Below are 6,934 nucleotides of genomic sequence, written 5' to 3'. Positions count from 1 at the left end.
AGACCACTGGTCAAGAATCTCCAGGGACCATCCTGTGTCGGCCTCCCCATGGCCATGTCACCCTCAGCTTTTTATGGGAGCATTGAGAACCAAACTCAGGACCTCATGCTTGTGCAGCAAGGATTTCCCTGAGGGAGCTCTCTGCTCAAGCCTCTCTGAGCATTAAGGTTGGAGTTAGACGGTTGTCTCCCCTCCCTTTTTCATAAGTGTGTGAGTGTAAGCAAAATATTTACTCATCGGTAAAACCAAAATAACAGACTGTTTCACAAGATCAATCTATTAAGTAAAGTTGCATCCATGAGAAATAAGTTTGGCCTGTGGTGCCACAAGGGAGCTTAGCAGAGAAAGGCAAGCAAGGAGGGCAATATTCCAAGCATCTTCTAGATTCCTCCAGTGCATCACACCCCAAGTAGCCGCAGCAATCTTCAGGAAGCCATAGTTTTGGCAACTCTTGAATCCGTAATTGGTGATGGGGATATGGGTGATATTTATAATTCTTTTCTTCCAACAGTCACTTCATTTCTTTATCTGGCTCTCGGCTGGTCGGGGGTGATTCTAACCTTCATTCTTGAAGAATGCATCTGCAGGTATTTTTTGCATTCACATTTTTTTTGCTGTTAATTTTCCATTATTATTATTATTATTATTATTATTATTATTATTATTTACCAAGTTTCAATTTAATAACTTGGCTTCCTCATCTAGTCCGTTCTTGCCACAATTGAGCAGCAGCAACCCAGATTTCATTTTCAGATTCAGGATCCAAGACAAAAGCCAGCAGAGTGAGTCTTTCTGTCTGCCTGAGTTCAGTGACAGGAAAAGACCAAAATAATGAGATGGCAGCACCAGCTCCTAAGCCATTGTTCTGCCTCCTGGTGAAAGTGGTTTTTTTTTCCCTTAAGAACCAAGACCTCTAAACCAGCATAGCCCACAATTATGGGACAAGTAACAACAAAGAGTCTGCATTGAATAGTTGTGGAGTTACTCTTACTCCTACTGTTTTAGAAGACATGATCTCAGCTGACACAGCTTACAGGTTCAAACATATTATAAACCCTGTAAAGAATTATTCTACATTGTTATCCCAAGACGATGCCACAACAGTCTTCAGGAGGCCATTGGACTTCTTTGTTAGGCTAGCTGGTTTGAGGGAAGAATTTATAGGTGAAGACTAATTAGTTCCATAGGGATGGACCTATCAAAAATTATTTATTTATTATAAAAATTAATTTTGATATGAGATGAATTATTTGATCAGGATCTATGTTGTGTGGTATAACATCACAGAGGAGAAGACATTCTTTAAGCCTAAGTGTGGTGAGGTAGACACATCCATGTTCAGAATTCCTGTGCAGGTAAGTCGGAGCTCTGATCCTATAATGGAAGGGATCGAATGCAGAAACTTTATCATGAATTGTGTAGCTGGTCTGCCTACGCCCGCAGGATGATGTCAAGTTAGGAGCTCATTGGGTTTTTTTTTTTTTTTTTTTTGGTTTTTCGAGACAGGGTTTCTCTGTGTAGTTTTGCGCCTTTCTTGGAACTCACTTGGTAGCCCAGGCTGGCCTCGAACTCACAGAGATCCGCCTGGCTCTGCCTCCCGAGTGCTGGGATTAAAGGCGTGCGCCACCACCGCCCGGCCAGGAGCTCATTGTTAAAGGTGCTTGTGACAGGTTAGGGCTTCACTGGCAGAAATCTCTGAGTTGAACAGTGGAGCGGGGAATCCTGGGTTGTGGGGACTGGTATTCTGCAGCTGTCACTGACAGCAGGCTCCATTGTACGGGGTGCATCAAGCAAACACTGGTACAGCCGAGGAACAGAGCTGCATGATACGTAGAGAGCATTGCATTCGTTCACCTGATTATTGAGAGACTTCCCTACTGTGATCATAAACACTTCGGAGTTGGGCCTGGTGGTGCAGGCTTATGATCCCAGTGGGCAGTGAATAGTGGAATCTTAGTCTTCATCTGGAACACACTGGTCTACTGTCTCCTCGGTTTGTGGATGTTTAATTGAAATAATCATGTTTGACAATCGTTGGAATTCCCACTTTTGAACATCAGCCTGAAGAATAAGTTTGAGCTCAAAAGACAAGTAGAAGGTCTAAGTAGGAGCTGCTAAGTGCTCACTTGGGTAATACGATAGTTAAGCCAGAATTAGTCTAGTTCCACGGGGGAATCTTGAAGATGAATACCATTACCAGTGACTTGAAACTAACCAGGATACTGATACACTCCCCTTAGCTCACCCCTTTCTTCCGAGAAAGCAGACCAATCTTGGAGAGTAATAGAATAATTCAGGTGATGACCCCAGTTGGCTCTGATATCCAAAATGTAGTATCTTTAATGGGATAAATCCACACAATATGCAACTAAAAATATTTAGAAGTACACCTCTTCCCATTAGGATATAGTGTGATCAACAGTAACTTTCCTATTATTGCCTTGGGACTATGTCAGCTTTCCTGCTCTATCATAATGCACACAGGAGAGATCTTAATCATAGTGACTTTCCACACATTATGTCAGTCTGTAAGCTGGATGACATCATGCTGATTACTTCTGAAAAACAGGAAGTAGAAAGCATTAGATGTCTTAGCAAAAAAGGCAAATCCTACAAAAATAAGAAAACCATTACCTCAGGGATGTTTCTTAGAGTTGTCCAGAACATGCTGGGGTCTCTCCTCTAACACTGAATTAAAATTGCTGTACCTTGAACTAACTTTAACTTGAAAAATGTGCAACTCTATTTATTTATTTATTTATTTATTTATTTATTTATTTATTTATCATTTTGCATACTAACGACAGCTCTCCCTCCCATCTTTTCTCCCACTCCTCCCCCACCTCTCCTTACCCCTGACCTACCCCCATCCACTCCTCCAAAAGGGTAAGGCCTCTCATGGGGAGTCAACAAAGCCTGGTACATTCAGTTTGAGGCAGTACCAAGCCCCTCTCCCCTGAACCAAGGCTGAACAAGGCATCCCACCATAGGGAATGGGCTCCAAAAAGTCAGCTCATTGAAAAATGTGCAACTCTTTATGGGCTTTGGGATATTATGAAGTCAATGTCTATTATATTTGAGTGTGATAACTCTCCATATATTTAATGATAACTCCAAATGCTGTTAGTGATTGGGAGGACAAGAACAATGGAAGGCATTATAGTAAACTCCCATGTGTAATACAGGTTTGATCCCTACAAACTAGCAGACCCAGTGACGTTGGAAGTGTACTGAACAACACAATCACTCTATATAGCCTCTGGCATGCAGCAGCAGAAGGGTTAAGAGCAGGCCTATGGGGTTTAGTGAAGATGCATGCCTTCTTCAGAAAATATTCACCTACTAATAAGCTTGTGATACGCTTGTGAGCAAAACCTTCTCAAAGGCCACCAACAGCTGCACTTGTAATGCAATAGGTGATATCTGGCCACCAAGCTGTAAAGTCAAGTGCTCCTTGGAGTGAGGTGTTAAAATGGAAAAGTGGACCTGAGGTTTAAGAACATCCAAATGGCACAAGTAGGTTCAATGAGCAATGGCCCGGACTTTGGATACCATGTTGTCTCCTCTCGTTCAGTCCATGTTTAACCTCTTGAATAATTCCTCATGAATAATTCTGTTTTGAAGGAATCGTGGTTTACAGGTATTCCCAGATATCATATTGATGCAACTGAGCATAGATACCTCCATCACCTGAAAGGACAAGCTGTGCTGTTCACAAATAACAGCTCATCAGAGGAGCCCTAAAGCAGAATGTTTTCTTCAGCCTAGAGCAGACAACCACTTAGGGAGATGCTACCAGAGAGGTTCAAAGTGTAAAATGGGCCTTGGCCAGCCATTCCTGGTTTGGCACTGTAAGGGCTCTGAGAAAACATGAGAATGAAATGAATCCAAACAAACAGGGAGCTATGAAGAAGACCCAGGCTCTAGAAGAGACTCATTGGACGGACTTCACTTATGCAAACCATGCGATAAACTTCCATGTTCAATTTAATTTTGGACAACGTCAGCTCTATGGTTACAGGAAATGAAAGGCATCTTGGAACTTCTGTTTTCCACCTGTCATGGATCTCTGATAATGACTTGGCTTGGGTGTTGTCATCTCAAGTTTGTCACTTTCCACCCAAGAGCACTGCAGAGCAGGGTCAGAAGACAGTCTCTTTCTCATCTGTTATAGTCCCCACCACCGTCAAAAGTCAAGACCAGCAGCCAAATGGCTCCAGAGCCGTTAGATCAAAGTAATAATGATGGGACAATTCTCTTCCATCTCCTATTGACAAGTTTAGCACCAAGTTCAAGTTTAGGAGTTCTACTAAAGCAGTCATCAAATCTCATTGTTGAAGGACTTTTTTTTCTGGGACCACTCTTGTTACAACTTTTGTATTAGCGAGGATCCAGTAAGGAGGGGAAAAGTGTCAGCGCCTCCCCACACACAAAGAGAACTTAATATAAGCCATTATTAACTAGCTATAGGAAGTATTAGCTTAGCAATTAAAAAAGGAGACAGAAGAATACTTTATCACAGAAGTAGCACCTACAGGAAAGGAAGAGTCAGATAGTAATAAAATGTATAAATTGTGAGGAGGTGTCTTGAAAAGGTGACTCATTGTATGTCGTCTTGATGTTTTCTAGTGTCCTGAACTTGGAGGGTGGCCCCAAAGGACTCAGAACTCTGAGGATGGGTGCTGGGTGGCTTGAACAAATCTGTCCCGGAAGCAGTGATGTGGTTTGTACAGCACTACTACCAGCCTCCCGAGCTGAGTGTGGAAGCAGGAGGTGGGGAGGGGAGCAGAGTTACAAGACCATAACCTATGCACCAGCATCTAGTAACTTCTTTGGAAGCCCATGATTTCTGAAGGAACCATTTTTTACTATTATTATTATTAGTAGTAGTAGTATGTGCATGGTGTGTGGGCATGCATGATATGATTGATGCACCTGTGTAAGTCAGAGGGCAGCTTTGTGGACTTGGTTCTCTACTTTCATCTTTACACAGCTTCTGGAGGGTGAACTCAGGTTGGTGGCAGAAAGTGCTTCACCAACTGAAGCATCTTGCTGGCCCAGTCTTAGGAACTTTGGCATGCTGTCCATCTAATTCTTTAGTTCCCTTTTTGTGGATTTTGGAATCAGCTAGAGGTGGATTCAGATTTCTGCTTCTTTCTTAGGAGCTGTGCATCAGAAAGCAAGACATCTTATTTCTTTTAAACTTAACCACATGTAAGCCAGGGTACACATATCTATTTCATAGGATTGATACAAGGTTTACACAAAATAAATCTAGCATTAGTGTCAATGCTAAGTGTTAGCATGTAGGATAGTACACAGTACTAAACAGAGCTGGGCTGGTTCCCATCTTTCCCCTTTCTGTGCATCTTTCTCAGGATTCTCTCTATTCTGCTTCATGTCTCTTATTCTTCCTCACTGTGTCTTCTCTCTGTTTTTTCTCCTCTCTTTTTGTTCTTTTCTTCATCTTGTAATTCTTTCTCCATCATTTAATACTTAATTTGGCTCCTATCCCTTGGTTATTCTTCAACCCTCCCATACCAATAACCCCCAATTAAAGAAATATTCCTACCTCCACTTTGGAATTTGAAATATGTTTATGACCAGTAGACATTGTATGTAGGAATCTGCCATTCTTGAGAGTTGATTGCAGCCTCCTGTACCATGTAGCAGGGATGTTCTAGGCTTCTGAGTTTGGAAATTCAACAAGCATTGGCTTGATCGAGTCACACTAGCTTTCCTCACTGGTAGGCTAGCTGGCAGGCATTGGTACAGACTCATCTATGTCTGGTCCAGCGCTCTGCCATTTTTACAGGAGTTTGTTCCAAGCATCAGGTGCATGTTTCAAATAAAAAGGGTTAGCTGAGGTGATGAGGAAGGGAGTGTAGCACCTCACATGCTCCATTCATCTGAGAAGGAATGCTCTCTCAGAAACCTAACCTGCTGTTTATAGGCATCATTAGACCGTCCTGCAGTTCTCTATTTCTGTAACTTCTTTCCTTTAAATCCGAAGCTTGTCTTTCAGTGACAGACTGCAGACATCTGCACAACACAGTACGTAGGACACTTAGGTTAACTATTATTTATTTCTGTTCTTTGGCAGAATGACATGTAGTTGAACCATTTAGCATGTAGCCTTTTCAGACTGGTTTGTTTCATATTTTATAGTAAGCCAAAGAGTATTTCACTGCATAGATGTCCCAGAGTTTATTCACCTACTGAAAGATATCTTGATCATTTAGAATCATCATCAGTGCAGGTTTTCAATGTAGATATAAGTTTTCATCTCATTTGGGTATATATACAGGAACACAATTTACGGATTCTATGGTAATAGTATGTTCAGTTTTGTAATAAAGTACCAGACTACCAAAGGGCTGTAGCATTTTGCATCTCTATCAGCAACAAGTGAGCTTTTCTGCCACTGCACATCCTCATCAGCATTTGGTTGTGTTGTTGCTTTGGATTTAATTATTCTAATAGGTATATAGGTTATTCTTTCCCATTCTTTTCTTTTCACTGGGAAAGACCTTCGAAGTTCCACATAAGGATTCTCTCCTTTGTAAAGCTCCTCTTGTTGTTGACATCATAACGCAGACCTTACTGGTCCCATGGTGAAGTGATCACTTACATTTTCACACCATGTTGCTCATTCTATGTATTCTTTTCCATAAACAAATCCAAGGTATTATTTCCAATGTGGAGATCATCCAAAGACTCTTGGTCATTTCTGAGAGCTCTTGAGGAATTATTTTCTTTTGGTCCCTTTGTTCTGTCAGCTCCTGGGTGACTTTTTTCTTTTTCTAAATTGACCCACACAGGAAACCCAACTACTTTAGTGCTTTTCACAGAAAGTCTCAAAGATTACGTGAATTTCTTGACTTAGTGGGGAGGGATCACATAGCAATATCCATGAGCTCCCAATGACATAATA

Source organism: Peromyscus leucopus, chromosome 8b (assembly GCF_004664715.2).
Source record: "Peromyscus leucopus breed LL Stock chromosome 8b, UCI_PerLeu_2.1, whole genome shotgun sequence".
Taxonomy (NCBI): domain Eukaryota; kingdom Metazoa; phylum Chordata; class Mammalia; order Rodentia; family Cricetidae; genus Peromyscus; species Peromyscus leucopus.
The sequence above is the reverse complement of the archived record's forward strand: the minus strand, read 5'-3'. Positions refer to the sequence as shown.